Here is a 14,325-nt window from a genome sequence, read left to right as displayed (position 1 = left end):
TCTTTCAGTGATGGTTGCCAGGGCGCTAGCCTCGACCCATTTGGTGAAGTAGTCGATTGCTACTATAAGATACTCTCTTCCGCCTGACGCCTTGGTGAATTTGCCCATGATATCGATTCCCCACATTGCAAAAGGGATGGGATCTAGAATCGAAGTCATGGTTTCAGCTAGGCGTTTAGATACCGTAGCATGGATTTGACAATTGCTACACCGACGAACATATTCCATAGCAGCCTGCTGGAGTTTAGGCCAATATAACCCAAGCATCAAAATTTTGTGTGCCAGGGCCTGACCGCCCATGTGGGCACCACAAATTCCTTCATGCACTTTGGCTAGAGCTGATTCCAATCCTTCGGGACCCAAGCATCTCAGAAGGGGTCCAAAATAAGACCTTCTGTATAGCCTTCCATTCTGCATAATGAATCCCGCTGATCGCACTTTGATTAATCTTGCCTCTTGCGGATCCTCTAGTAGTTTATCATCTCTCAGATATTCTACTATTGGATCCATCCAGCAGCGCTCCGCTTCAATATAGGAAATTTCCTTCTCGTGATAACTTGGAAATCTTATCTCTTCTATATAGACCAAAGGGTCTAAATTCTTTTCTTTGGCATTGGCTAATCGGGATAGCTCATCTTCCATTGTATTTTCTTTTCTTGGGATCTGACATTCTTTCAGATTCCTGAACTCTTTCTGCAATGCTTGCACAATCTCTTGTTATTTCTGTAACCGGGGTTCTTTAACACCATACTCCCCTTGTACTTTATTGACAATAAGCTGTGAGTCACTAAAAATAGTTACGTCTACTATTGCCAATGCTTTTGACAATCGAAGTCCAGCTATTAGGGCTTTGTACTCTGCCTCTTTGTTACTTGCTTCGAATGCAAATCTTAATGCATATCGAATAATAAATCCTGCCAGACTCTTCAAGAGAATTCCAGCCCTTGCTCCCTGCTTGTTACTCGAACCATCCACATATACCTTCCAAATGGTCGGGATAGTGGGTTCGGCAATTTCTTCCATTGGTGCAGTAGTTTCTACTACAAAGTCGGCTAGTGCTTGAGCTTTGATTGCCGTTCGAAGCTTAAAGCTTACTTGGAACTCACTGAGTTCAACCGACCAAGCCAACATTCTTCCAGACAAATCAGGTTTACGAAGAACTTTACAAAGGGGAAAAGTAGTAAATACCTCGATTGAATGAGCCTGAAAGTATGGCCGTAGTTTTCTAGCTGCTAGCATAAGAGCTAGGGCCTGCTTCTCGATCTGAGAATACCGTGTCTCCGCGTCAAGTAGTACGTGGCTGACATAATAAATTGGCCACTGCTTCTTGTCTTTTTCCCGAACGAGTACTGCGCTGATTGCCAAAGGGGATGCTGCTAAATATAGCTGTAAGATTTCTCCCTTCTCGGGTCGAGACAATAGCGGTGGTCTTCCCAATGTCTCCTTCAGTTCTTCGACAGCTTTCTGACATTCCTCAGTCCACTTTGCCTCCTTACTGCCCCTCAAATCTTTGACATTTTTCCCAATCAAGTCTTTGAAAATTTTGTTGACAGCCCTCTGATAAGTAGCCCCTGCATTCTTCAGGCCGAATGGCATGACTTTATAATAAAAGCTTTCACGATCAATCATGAAAGCCGTAAACTTTTCGTCCTCCTTGTTCATGAGGATTTGGTTATATCCTGAGTAGGCATCCATGAAACTCAATGTTTCATATCCTGCAGTTGCATCTATCAACAGATCAATCCTAGGGAATGGATAACAGTCCTTAAGGCAAGCCTTGTTGAGATCTGTGTAAACTGTACACATTCTCCACTTTCCATTTGCCTTTTTGACCATTACCACATTGGCTAACCAGATTGGGAATTCAATTGGTTCAATGAAACCAGAGCTCTTCAATTTTTCAACTTCGCCCTGAAAGGCTTCGTAATTTTTCATGGAGAAATTTCTCCTCTTCTGAATAATTGGTTTCACCTTTGGATCTATCCAAAGTTTGTGCTCTGCAATTTGCCGATCAATTCCTGTCATGTCATCTGCAGACCATGCGAACACATCACTATTTTGTTGAAGAAAAGACTTCAACTCTTCTTTGAATTCTTCCAGCTGCTCAGACCCGATATAAGTAACTCTTTTTTCATCATCGGGATACAACTGGATTTGCTCTAGTTTCTCTACTGGCTCGGGCCTTTGCATTTCTGCCTCATCCCGATCATCTCGTACTTCAATTGGTAACGCCGTTACCTTTCTCGGGCCCTCCTTATCTTTTAAATACGCAACATAACATTGCCGAGAAATTCTTTGGTCAGATGAAACTTGACCGATTCCCATCTCTGTCGGGAATTTTATTTTTAAGTGTTTCGTGGAAACGATAGCACCTAACTTTGATAAGGATGGTCTCCCGAGGATGACGTTGTAAGCTGGGAGCTCTCGAACCACTAAGAAATTTACCTGAACAGTAGCTTCCTTGGGGAAGCTTCCAATTGACAGGTCCAACTGGACCGATCCTTCCACTATTGCAGACGATCCTGCAAAGCCATATAAATGTGTGGATGATGGCTCCATCAAGTCTTCATCCACCTTAAGTTTCTGATAAGCTGCATAAGATAAAAGGTCTGCAGCAGACCCGGTGTCAACTAACACCCTATGTACTTCTCGGCGTGCAATCTCTACCTTGATGACTATGGCATCATCATGAGGTAAACAAACGCCTCTTTCATCTTCTTCACCAAAGGTGATCGAACCTCACCATTTGGCCTTTTACGCTTCTACGTTTCTCCGGTCCCAACGAATTTGGATTTTGCTTTCAGCTTCCGGAGTGATTCAAGTTCGGGACCTTCGAAAATTGTAAGGATCAGTGACTGAGTAGCATCAACCACTTCCTTACCCTTCTTAGACTTAGGAGCCTCCTTCGGTTGGTCTGGGCTAACTGAACGGTCCCTTTTTGCACCTGCATCACGTGGTTCCTCTCGTCTTCTGGCGACGAAATTGGACAAGTGTCCCTGGGATATCAATCTTTCAATATCCGCCTTTAAATGTCTGCAATCATTGGTATAATGACCGTAATCCTTGTGGAAACAACAATACCTTTCTCGATCCTGCTCCCTAGGTTTTGTAGGAAGCTTCGGAGGCCACTTCAAGATATTCCGTTTCTTAATAATATTTAAAATATCAACCTGAGGAGTATTTAATGAGGTATACTCACTTTTGTCGGGAGATCTCTGCCACCATGCCTGATGAGGCTTTTCGACTCGATCACGAATATTCTGCTTCGGCTTCTGCTTGTTCTCAGGAGCCTTCTGTTCTTTTGCAGAGGCTTTATTGTCCCCCTGGCGTGCGTCTAAGATTTCCGTGACTTCTGCCTGCTTTTGGCATCTATGTACCAGTTCAACATAAGTTGTAGGCATATCTTGAAGCAATAACTCCAAGAGTCGTCGGTTAGTGAGTCCAGTGAACAAAGCAGTTTTAGCTACTTGCTCATCTAGATTCTTTGTCTCCATTGTAACCCTATTGAATCTTTTCAGGTATTCTCGAATCGATTCACTCTTCCCTTGTCTAATAGTAAACAAGGTTTCCTCGGTCTTTTTGATCTGGATTCCACTCTGGAATCGTCCAATGAATTTGCGTGCCAATTCGTCGAAATCCACGATCCTTCCTGACGGGAGATTTGAGAACCATTTTTGTGCTGCTTCAGTCAAGGACGAACCGAAGACCCTGCAAAGGATTTCATCAGAATTACCTGCAACTGCGATAGTCTGCTGATAATAACTGATGTGGGCTGTGGGATCTCCAGAGCCATCAAACGTGGAAAAAGTTGGCAAACGGAAATTGTGAGGAAACGGTATCCAAGCAATGGGCCCGGCAAATGGAGTCTTTCGAATAACCGAATAGATATCATCAGTTATCCTCCCTCTCGCCAATTGTCCGAGCTTTTGATTGATATTGGCCAATTCTTGACCAATATGTGCCGACCGATCTCCAACGACACAATCATTGCCTCGAACAACACGATCATTATCACGAACAACACGAGAAACACGATCATTATCACGAGCAACGGTCTGATAGTTGGCGAGTGAGTTATTACTCCTGTAACCAACCTTGTATTTGAATTGGTAGTACTCCCTTGCGGTCCGTCGAACCGATCGTCGCGCCTAGGGAGATCTTCAGTTCTCCTAGGTACTCGGTCGCCTTCCCGAAAATTTTGACCGACATTCTGTTCATCGATCAGTCTTTGATCCCACTGTGATGTGCGCCTTCCTGCATCACGATGATCGGGTCCTTGTGGTATCACCACCTGTCTGGTCAGCGCACAGAGTGCCTGACTTACCTCCAACTTCTGGAGTTTCATTTGATCCAGTTGATACTGGAGTGATTCTGGAGGATTATTACCTCATTGACCACCATCTACTTCAAGGGGTCGACTTCCCTCTGGAATATCTGGATTGTTTACTCCGAGAATTTGGACACCAGCATCTCGCTGTGCAGCAAATGCTATTGCTGCCGCTGATCTAGTCACCATAGCTTTCTGAAACGTTTCCCACAGACGGCACCAAATGATGCGTCCAAAATCTACTCAGCCCTTAGATCTCTTGAGAGTGACCTGTAAAATAAAGCGTCAAATGTGGCCCGACTGCTGGGATTGGGAGTCCACCTCCGAAGGCTAAGTCAGTTGATGAACTTAATCACAACGGCTCTGCTAGAGCACAGAGCTAAGGAATGAATAACAAGAATACGATTCATATAGTAAGCATCTGAGTGTTTTCATCCGTCCCTACCTTGTGGGTAGGTGATGTCTTATATAGAGTGTACCTTCGAATCTCCTTCATTAGCTTCTTCTGGTAGTCGTTGGATCTTAACAGATTGATCCATTGAGTGATAGACTTCTACTAGTTTGGACTAGTAGATGACTCCTAGGATAACTCGACTGTTATCTGATGGTTATCCGTATGATAGCGATGAGTGACACCCGCCGAATTCTGCTAGCCGTCATTAGGTTGATTAACCTATTCCGAAAGTAATGGATTAGGGCGTGCTTGTGACTGAGTTAGTTTTCTTCCTCAGCAAGCTATCTCCTGGACCCGAGCGAGTCGATTCCTTTCATCCCGACCGGAGTCGAGGGTCGAACCAAAAATGAACAAAGTTCAATCATATTTTCTCCATATCATTATATCATGATGTTGTTTCAAGTGAATACTCTGTTCATTCTAATATCTTAATTTGCACAGGGGTTCATAATCCATGATTGAAAAAATCAAGGTTGGGCATTTGGTATTTGTTTGGGTGATTTTTTTCTACCACTGTTAAGTTTGGATCGATAGACTTAGTTAACTTTTTTGGAAGGCAAGATTAGCTGAATTCTAAAAGGCATAAATCATGCACTTTTCTCCGTAACATATTAATGCAATGTGGTGCACCGAGCAAGCTGTTTTTGATCTCCTTCCAACCCCAAGACACTCACCTTAGGCTTCTCGAACTTGCTCCATTGTGTGTAGATATCTTAAGGAAATTACCCTTTTTGATAGTCTGAAAGTTAAAAACTTTCAAAACTGGTTTTCTCAGTTAGCAATGAAGGCAATGGAGGAAAATTTACAAGACCACCTAGAATTATCTACTACTCTAGTCCTTTTGTAGCTTCCGGTTGATTTAGTAATGAATTTCCAAATTTTTTCATTAAAAAAAATTAAAAAAGAAAAAAGAAAGATCTATTGATAAGAAGAGCTCTACAAGTGATTGCATCTGAATTACATCGTCTCAAAAGTCACCAGTTGAAAAGAGGCCAAACTTTCCGGATTTCAATCGAAAGCGTCCGACCACCAGGATAAGGAATTTGTAACAAAATTGGAGTTCCTTAGAACAAAGACAAATGATATATCAGAAAGAAGAAAAAAAAAATACTATTTAAACTATAAATGAATGGGAATCCCCCTCAATTGTAGGAGGAGAGAGTTGATTGATCTGGTTGATGATATCAAGGGAATCCAACTCCACAATTAACTTTTGAATGCCCATTTTAGAAGCTTGTTAAAGACCAGCTTTTATCATCACTCCAACATAAGGACATAAGTGCAATGGATACTCATTGATAAGGCTTGAATAGGGCATCCTAACTGATCCGAGTGAGTCCTCTACCTACATGAAAAATAAATTTGCCAATGGTTAGATTTTTGACATGTGTCCAACTTAAAAGCAAGATCTTTTTAGTAGATTAGCTAAAACGGTGATTAATGGTGTTAAATTCTATTTTAATCAATTTACTAAAAAAAGAAAATATTGTTTCAAGATTGGACATGTGTCAAGAATATTTCAACTATGTGATTTTGAAGTTTTTCTCTCCATGTCCCTAGATGATCCAAACTCGTCCTAATTCATCTGGGATAATAACACCAATTCCTCCATGGTTATGATATTCCATCCAAGCGGCGTCATAATTCGACTTCATCTAGTTTTTTAAGGTTTTATGTGGGTAGAGACGGTATATGGTTCAAATTTTACCTCTTGTACTTTGTTTTTCTATGTTATTTACAACACACAACTTATCCTTACCTAAAAAAACAGAAAATTTTACAAAACCAAAAAACAAGAAGAAAAAATTGTGCATTTTCTGGAGACCAAAGGGTCTGAACAAAACCAGACCGCCTTCATCTGTATTTGAACATTAATGAATCCTAGTTTTATTGCTATGAAGATTTTGATACAAAACAATTTAGTGGTCACTGAACTAGGTAATGGGACCAAAAGCTTTTTTGGTTCGTTGCTGGCCTTGTTTCTTAAGCATTAATTATTTTATGTTGGACCATGCATGATTGTTTGATTACAAAGTCAATGGTAATTCACTTTTAATTTAGTAGTGCAATAATTAGAGACTAATATTCAAGAACACGATTGGGATAAATGGACCATTACGGTTTTTTTTTTTTTTTTTTTTTTTGAGTGGTGAAAGAACTCTACGAAAATGGTAGCTAGCGAGAAAGGAAAGGTGAGATGAGATGAGACGAGACGAGACAAGATGAGAGTTGATTAGTCACTAAACAATTCTTCTGCAAAAGAGAAACAAATGATAATTACAGACATATAAATCATAATTAAGGATTACTTTTCTTGATATACTTGGAAGTTAAGGTGTCAACCATATCACACTCTTGGGTTAGAATCCGTCAATCATCGGTCTAACCGTCGACTCGAGTACAAACCAGCTGAACTTGAGTTTCAATTCGGTTAGGCACAAGATCATTATCGGCCCCACCCACTTGAGAACAGGAGGGGGCTCCTATGCATTTATAGCATCACTTCACAACTGCTCTGCCAATCCCTAAAACACACGCTGAATACCTACATGCCACCCTATAATGTCCACCACCTTCACCCATGCTATCTCATCCTATGTGGACAACTACACTGGAGCATGTGCTGTTGAGTAAGATTGCGTTAAATGCGTTTATCCTTCATAGGTTGGGTATAAATATTCCCTTCTATCTTTTATTCCCATATCTTCCACAGCACTTACTTGGATTTCTAACAACCCTACCCTACCACATGGTGCATTACTACCCTATCTAAATTTAGCATCGGAGGCAGACCACAATCCTAGAGATTGGTCCACACTAACTTTCCTAGTTTCTTGAGCAAGACTAGGGCCAAGCTTGACAACTTGTTCGATCATGGTTCAACCTACTGATCAGATTCGGCAACAACACATACCATACTAAATAAATAATTAGGATAGAGTATCAGTATGACATAGTTGTATTGTTTGATAAATGGTATGCTAATGAGATGGACACAATGATCTAAATGACGTCATTGATACCGTATTGATGAATATCAGAACTATTTTATGTCAAACAAATATTATAGAGTAATGGAGGATTTGGTATGGTATTGGTATGAGGTAAATTTATTCAATACTGTTCTTTTTTTCGCTATTAAAGGTTCATTCGTAATAAAAGCTCTCCCCGAAAAAAAAATTGGATTGAAAGTGAAAAATAAATACAACATCAAAATAATTACCACTCTTCCGTGCAACATGGGTTACCCCAACACTCCCATTCCTCACTGCTTCATCTTAAATTTTAAAACCCATGCAAATCCTAGAAAAGACAAGACAAGAAAGCACACATCTCAGTCAAAATTGAAATCCTGGGTGGCAAGATGCATCCCATCCAACTCTATTAGGACCATAATGACCAAGGAGGTTTTACCTTAGAAATTTCAAGATCTTGGTTCGGACAAATCCATACAAAACATGATTAGTCTATAAGTGGCAAGAATAAATCAAGTTTGTCATACTAGCTTATAAAACAATGACAATATCCATTCCACTTGATAAAAGATGTTTTATGAGGAAAGAATAAACTTAAATATTCTCTAATGGAATCCAATCCAAAAGGTTTGAGCCTGAAGCTCCATGAGCATCCACTTCGCTTGATCACTCCTTCAAGGATATGTTGGTACCGCATCCCCATTTGGAAGAAGTCCTCATAAGGTCGGATAATCTAAAAGAAAAAATGCAAATGAATGAGCAAGGTAAATCTGAATAAGATTCGTAACCAAAGAAATGGTATTCACTCAAGACTCAACTACTCATATTTGAGTAGGACTCAATGACTAAGATTCAGATCGCAACCTAACTAAGGTTTGAGTCCCACTCAAACTCATACTTAGAAAAGCTATAAGAATGTATGAGAACGCAAGAGAAAGTGTGACATCCAGCCCAAACCTAGCCAGGACACCCTATTTGTTTTGGGATAAAGAAAGACTTGTTTGATCATTATACCTTAAAGTTGGACCTGTGATTTCACGGGTCATTATTGTCACATCCAGAGCCCTTATCCATTATATGCAACCCTATGATGTGTGGGCCTGGCATACCCGGGAGTGTCATCCACGGGTTACCGCTTCAATACCCCCCGAAGGTCAGTGTTGAGGAATCATCCTCCAACACATCTACAATTAACATAATTAGTAAACCAAGGGCACCATAATCAATGTTTAAATATTACAAACAAAAGATTAAAATCAAGAAATGAATAATCAATATAATCGGCAGGTGCCACGAAAAAATACATGATAATAATATTCTCCTCTCATACAATCACATTCTTTAACATCATAATGATTTCAAAGCAAAGAGCAGCTCGAATAATAAATATAACTCACACATCATCACAAACATACAATAACCACAAGATAGTACTAAGGTCTATAAAAGGAATAACATCAGCACTGTAACAAAAGAAAATAAGAAAGATACCTAAACTAGGAGTCTTCTATCGTATAGATGACATCTTCCAAAGCTATTTATAATTTCAAAAATAGCCATTGGACTTCAAGTCAATCCAAACCCAAATCTGAAAATAGTTCCAAGGTGTTCTCACGTTGCCCTCTCATCGTGGGAGTGGTTCTACTACACTTCTAGGTTAGATCTAACCCCATTTGATCGCCTAGAACACGGGATTTAACAACATCTCCTTCACGAAATCAAATGCAAATTTTCTCCACACATCATCTTCGCGTGTGAGATATCCCCATTGATCTCGCATAACGGCATTCACCGCGCACCCCAAGGTATCGTTCTTCAGTAGTAGTCTCTTACCCATATCTTCAAACACTAGAGTGATAATCATCCAACCAAAACAATGTGAAAACAAAAAAAAATGGGAGAACTTCCTTCGTCCAAAATGCCTCAACCTCCACCCAAGTAGTTAATAACCATTAACAACATACATAACATGGCTGTATTATGTTTCAAAACATATTTTATTATGCGTGTTTGTCCACGCTCTTTCACTTGATATTGGGTTATGATATTTTAGAATCTAAATATTTTATAGATGTATGCACTTTAGTGTTTCATATGCTTAACTCTGTTTTATGCTTTTGTTTAATTAATGTCCTGCATGTCTTTGTGTTTCATATATTTATTGTATCTTATTCCAGTTGATTCTTTATGCAATCATAATGATCCATTTTATAACTTCATGTTGGGCCTAGGATTCATTCCTATTAGGTAGAGTCATTTATGGATTGATGACTGGGATGCCCGCATCTCATCTAATGTTAGGACATTCCATGAACCTAGGCTCAAGTCATCTCTCTCTCACCCCACCATTTCGATCTAATGATCCGAATACTCGTGGGAGTGTGCACCGCAAGATCTAGGTTCGGCATGATCCATACAAAAGATGATATAGCATAATTAAATGGACAAGAATAAATCAAGTTCAATTAATAAATTATCAAATCTTTAATAATGATTACAATCATCCATTCCTCCAAATCAAACTAAACATCGGGATCCTTACCAGAGAAAAATCCTTCACAGTTGCAGTCGGAAAATCATCTTAGGAAGCTCTCACAAAAACGGACTCCATCAGACCGCTTGCATGAACATGAAATGTCATGAGCTTCCACTTCCTCTCTGACAACGCCCTCCTGGTAGCCATTTATCAAAGGAACCCTCCTACAGATATAACTCACTAGTCTCGAGCGCCCATGAGCCCAAGTCTAGCCATATGCAACCCTCCAATAAATGGCCCCCACAATATGATTCCCGTCCTCTCACGGGTTGGTTACCGGTCTTAAGCGCCCATGAATCACATTGCTACCACGGGTCGTTCGGTCTCAATACCCTTCCGATTCGGGTCTGATATAAAAGGGACATCCTAGACAACCCTATGTATGATAACCAAGGATTCGAGAAAGCGTCGATGGGCAACCCCGGAAACATCCCATACTATTTCCGATAATGTCCAAGGACAGAAGTGTCAAAAGGACACTTCCCAATCCCAAACCATACCTAGTCAAACACATTCTCAAATCAGTCATGACATACATAACCAACAATTCATTATATAAAGAGAACGTAAAAGCATAAACTAATCGTTAACCAATATAGAATAAGCAATTCATATAATCTTAAATAATAAAAGGAAAACATAAGTGAAGTGCTACTGTAGTTACAGTGGTACATCAGAGATATAAACTATAAGAACAGTAAACAATTCATAGTTTCATAAGGTAGAAACCAGAGGGTATGTTGTCACATCCACCCAGCCGGTACCCCATTTGGAATGCCCGGGAATGTGATCCACAGTCCAAGGATCAAGATTCATAGGTCCATGCCTCCCACATACACAATGACATAATCATGAACAAAGATAATCAAAGTAAAAACAATTAATACTAAGTATCATGAATAAGTTAAGATTAAATAAATCAGAGTGCGGAAGACAATAACAGTAAAGTATGAACATAATCATAAAGGTGAGAGAAGGTATGATAACCACTCTCTCAGAGCAGCGGAAAAGAAGTGTGATAACGTTAATTACATGTCCAGGTATTAAAGATAATCCCAAAAAGTTAATTAATTACAGGTCCAAGTACTCCAAAAATACACTAGGGAAATGGGGCACTAAGCTAGGGTTTCCTCTACTCTAATATCAGTCTCCTCAATGGTACAAATGAAGTAAACCCAGCTTTGCCGCTCCCTAACAACTGTGGGGCTAACCCTAGTGCGGATAGTAATCCTCCTCGGGACCAACACTTGGATCTTCATAGATGCCACTACCCGAAGGGTAGTATGCGGAATCATAGTCCATCTTGAAGGGGGTGCCATCGTAGTCTTTAGTACCTGTAGGATAATCTAAAAATATTTGTACGAAAGGAATGAGTTCGAAGAACTCAGCAAGGCAGTTATCCCATAATTAGAAATCATACACATACAGAACATACATAATGCAATGAGATATGGAACATATAATGCAGTATGATTCTAACTCTATAAATGCTAGTCTCTAGGGTAGACATGCTTTAAGTCATAGCACCGTACTTCTCTGGGTCGTCAGTCACTCTCCCATTTCCATATCTTGGGTATTGCCCGGGGAAGATCGGTAAAGTCATCAAAAAACCGTGGTAAGGGGATCGGTCACCGCTCTCTCACATCACCATTTGGTCAAGTACTGGTGCATTTCATAGTAAAGCCTAGCCCAATGCAAGTCATCTACTCAGTCGATCAAGTTAGATTCAGATACGTCCATTCCTCGCCCCCGGCGATCCTTTCCGGTATCCTTCACACTAGAGTCAGCAAAATCCCGGATTTCGGACTCATCAACCCTATTGGTCATCCACATATAGTAAACGGGAAGCTCTCACGTCCTCTCACGGATTGGTTACCGGTCTTGAGCGCCCGTGAGCCCAAGTCTATCCATATGCAACTCTACCAATAAATGGCCCCTTTCAGGTATCCGTAGCATGGTTTATGTCTCCTACCTGATTGGTTACCGGCCTAGAGCGCCCATCCAACCATACACTACAACGGGTTGTTCGGTCTCAATGCCCTTCCGATTCGGGTTTGACACGACAAGGATAAACCTAGCCAACCAACTAGACAGTCCTATGTATGTCATCCAATAACCCGGGAGGGTGTCGATAGGCACCATCGGAGAACATCCCATACTATTCCCTCCGATGCCTAAGGACAGAAGTGTCAATAGAACACTCCCCAATCCCAAGTCAATACGTAAGCAATCAAATATTCAAGTTCATCATCTTTCATGCATCCAATACATCTTATCATAAAAGTTAAAACATGATATTGAAATGAATCATCATAGACATAAGTAAACAAGAATAGTAATGTAACATGACAAGAGTATAAAGATGTCAATACTACTGTTCTAACACATATATAACAGTCTTATAAAGATTAAAAGTAATCAAAAGGTTCCATTCATAAACAAGAACATAAATCATAAGTTGGTGATCTATATGTTTATGGAGATAACCATCCTTACCTTGGGTTAAATTGATGATGAATTGAGAGTACCAAGAAATAGTCCAAAATAATTGTTAAGGCCCTAAACAAACATCAATAATAAGTTAGAGAAGAAATTAGAAAGATTGGATATCAATTGGATCAAAACTGGCCAAGGTTGCTGTTAGCAACAACTTTGGTCGATGGTATCGACCAAAAAGATCAGCCAAAATTTCCTTCGGGAGAGAATGATGGATTTTGGGTGTTTTCATCCTAAATTGGTTTTCCGGTGTTCGGATCAATCTAAAACTTGGAGGAACACTTAACAACAGTAGTAGGACACTATAAGTCAAGAAAATTACCCAATCCAATGGTCCAAACAAAAAGCCCCAAATTGAGCGAACAAGTTCAAGTGACAAACATCATGGCATGAGTTGAGATTGATTCCATTGTCATGGAAATGGCATGTAATAGCTAGGGGAACTACTAGGATTTCGATTGGAATCATATAGAAGTGATAAACATGAACATAGCACCAAACATGAACATAGCATACCCTACAACTCAGTTTGGTACAAAATGACATGATGTTAATAGAAAAATAGAGGAATACATAAGCTAGGCATGAGGTGGAGGCATAGCATCAATGGATGGCTAAGAAACTCATAGATTAATCATGTGTAGACACTTGGAGTGGTGGTTGCAAGGTTGCAGCACCATTTCCAATGTCTCACCAGCAAGAAAGGAAAAGAAAAGAGTAGAAAATGGTAGGATAGAGAGTGGAATGGTGATTCATACCTTAGTGTGGAAGAAGTAGACAAGAATCAATAGTAAACAATGAGTTTTTGATGAGTTTCCCTTCACATTAGCCAAGGAGGTGCCTTGGGAAGCTCTCCCCACGATTTCAGGTGAGAAAAATGATTGCACAAAGCTCAAGGCTTGAGGTCATAATAAATAGAATAGGAATATTCCATGGAATCTTTAACTTGGCAGACTGGGAAATTTTGGTCGATGGTATCGACCAAAATGTTTCTTAGCAGAAAAACAGGTTTAGTTCAGCAGCTTTAAGTAGGGATTTGAAAGGCTATACAAGGTCAATTTGAGTGAGGTTTTCTTCCATAATTCAATCAAGAAGTCTAGTTTCAGGGAATACCTTTGGATTGTGCACAGGAGGTCATTAGGTACATCAACGAGATTAATCTCCTCCGATGCACAAACTTTCCTTAAACACTGATAATGCATTTAAGCAAGGGGTATTATAATCAATGTCCATAGGCTCAGTCTCTGAATCATGATCATCAATCAGAATGGTCCATAGGTCTCTTCTACCACCGCTTCGGGTCTTCAGACTTGAATACAACAGTGGATCCGGGTTAGGGTCAGGGTTAGAATAGGGTTGGATATTACATATGTGATCTATGTCGTTAAGGAAATAACTGTCCTTACCTTATAACTTGCAGAGGAATCTTAGGGAATCAAGTAAGACCTTGACTAAACCTGAGAAGAAAGTCTTAAACAAGTGTATACAATATGTTAGGAAAGATACCTAGAAGGAAAGATATCAAAATAATCAAAAC

The sequence above is a fragment of the Hakea prostrata genome, chromosome 2 (genome assembly GCF_041222555.1).
Source record: "Hakea prostrata isolate BN-2017 chromosome 2, UWA_Hpros_2, whole genome shotgun sequence".
NCBI classification, from domain to species: domain Eukaryota; kingdom Viridiplantae; phylum Streptophyta; class Magnoliopsida; order Proteales; family Proteaceae; genus Hakea; species Hakea prostrata.
Note: the sequence above shows the minus strand (reverse complement) of the source record.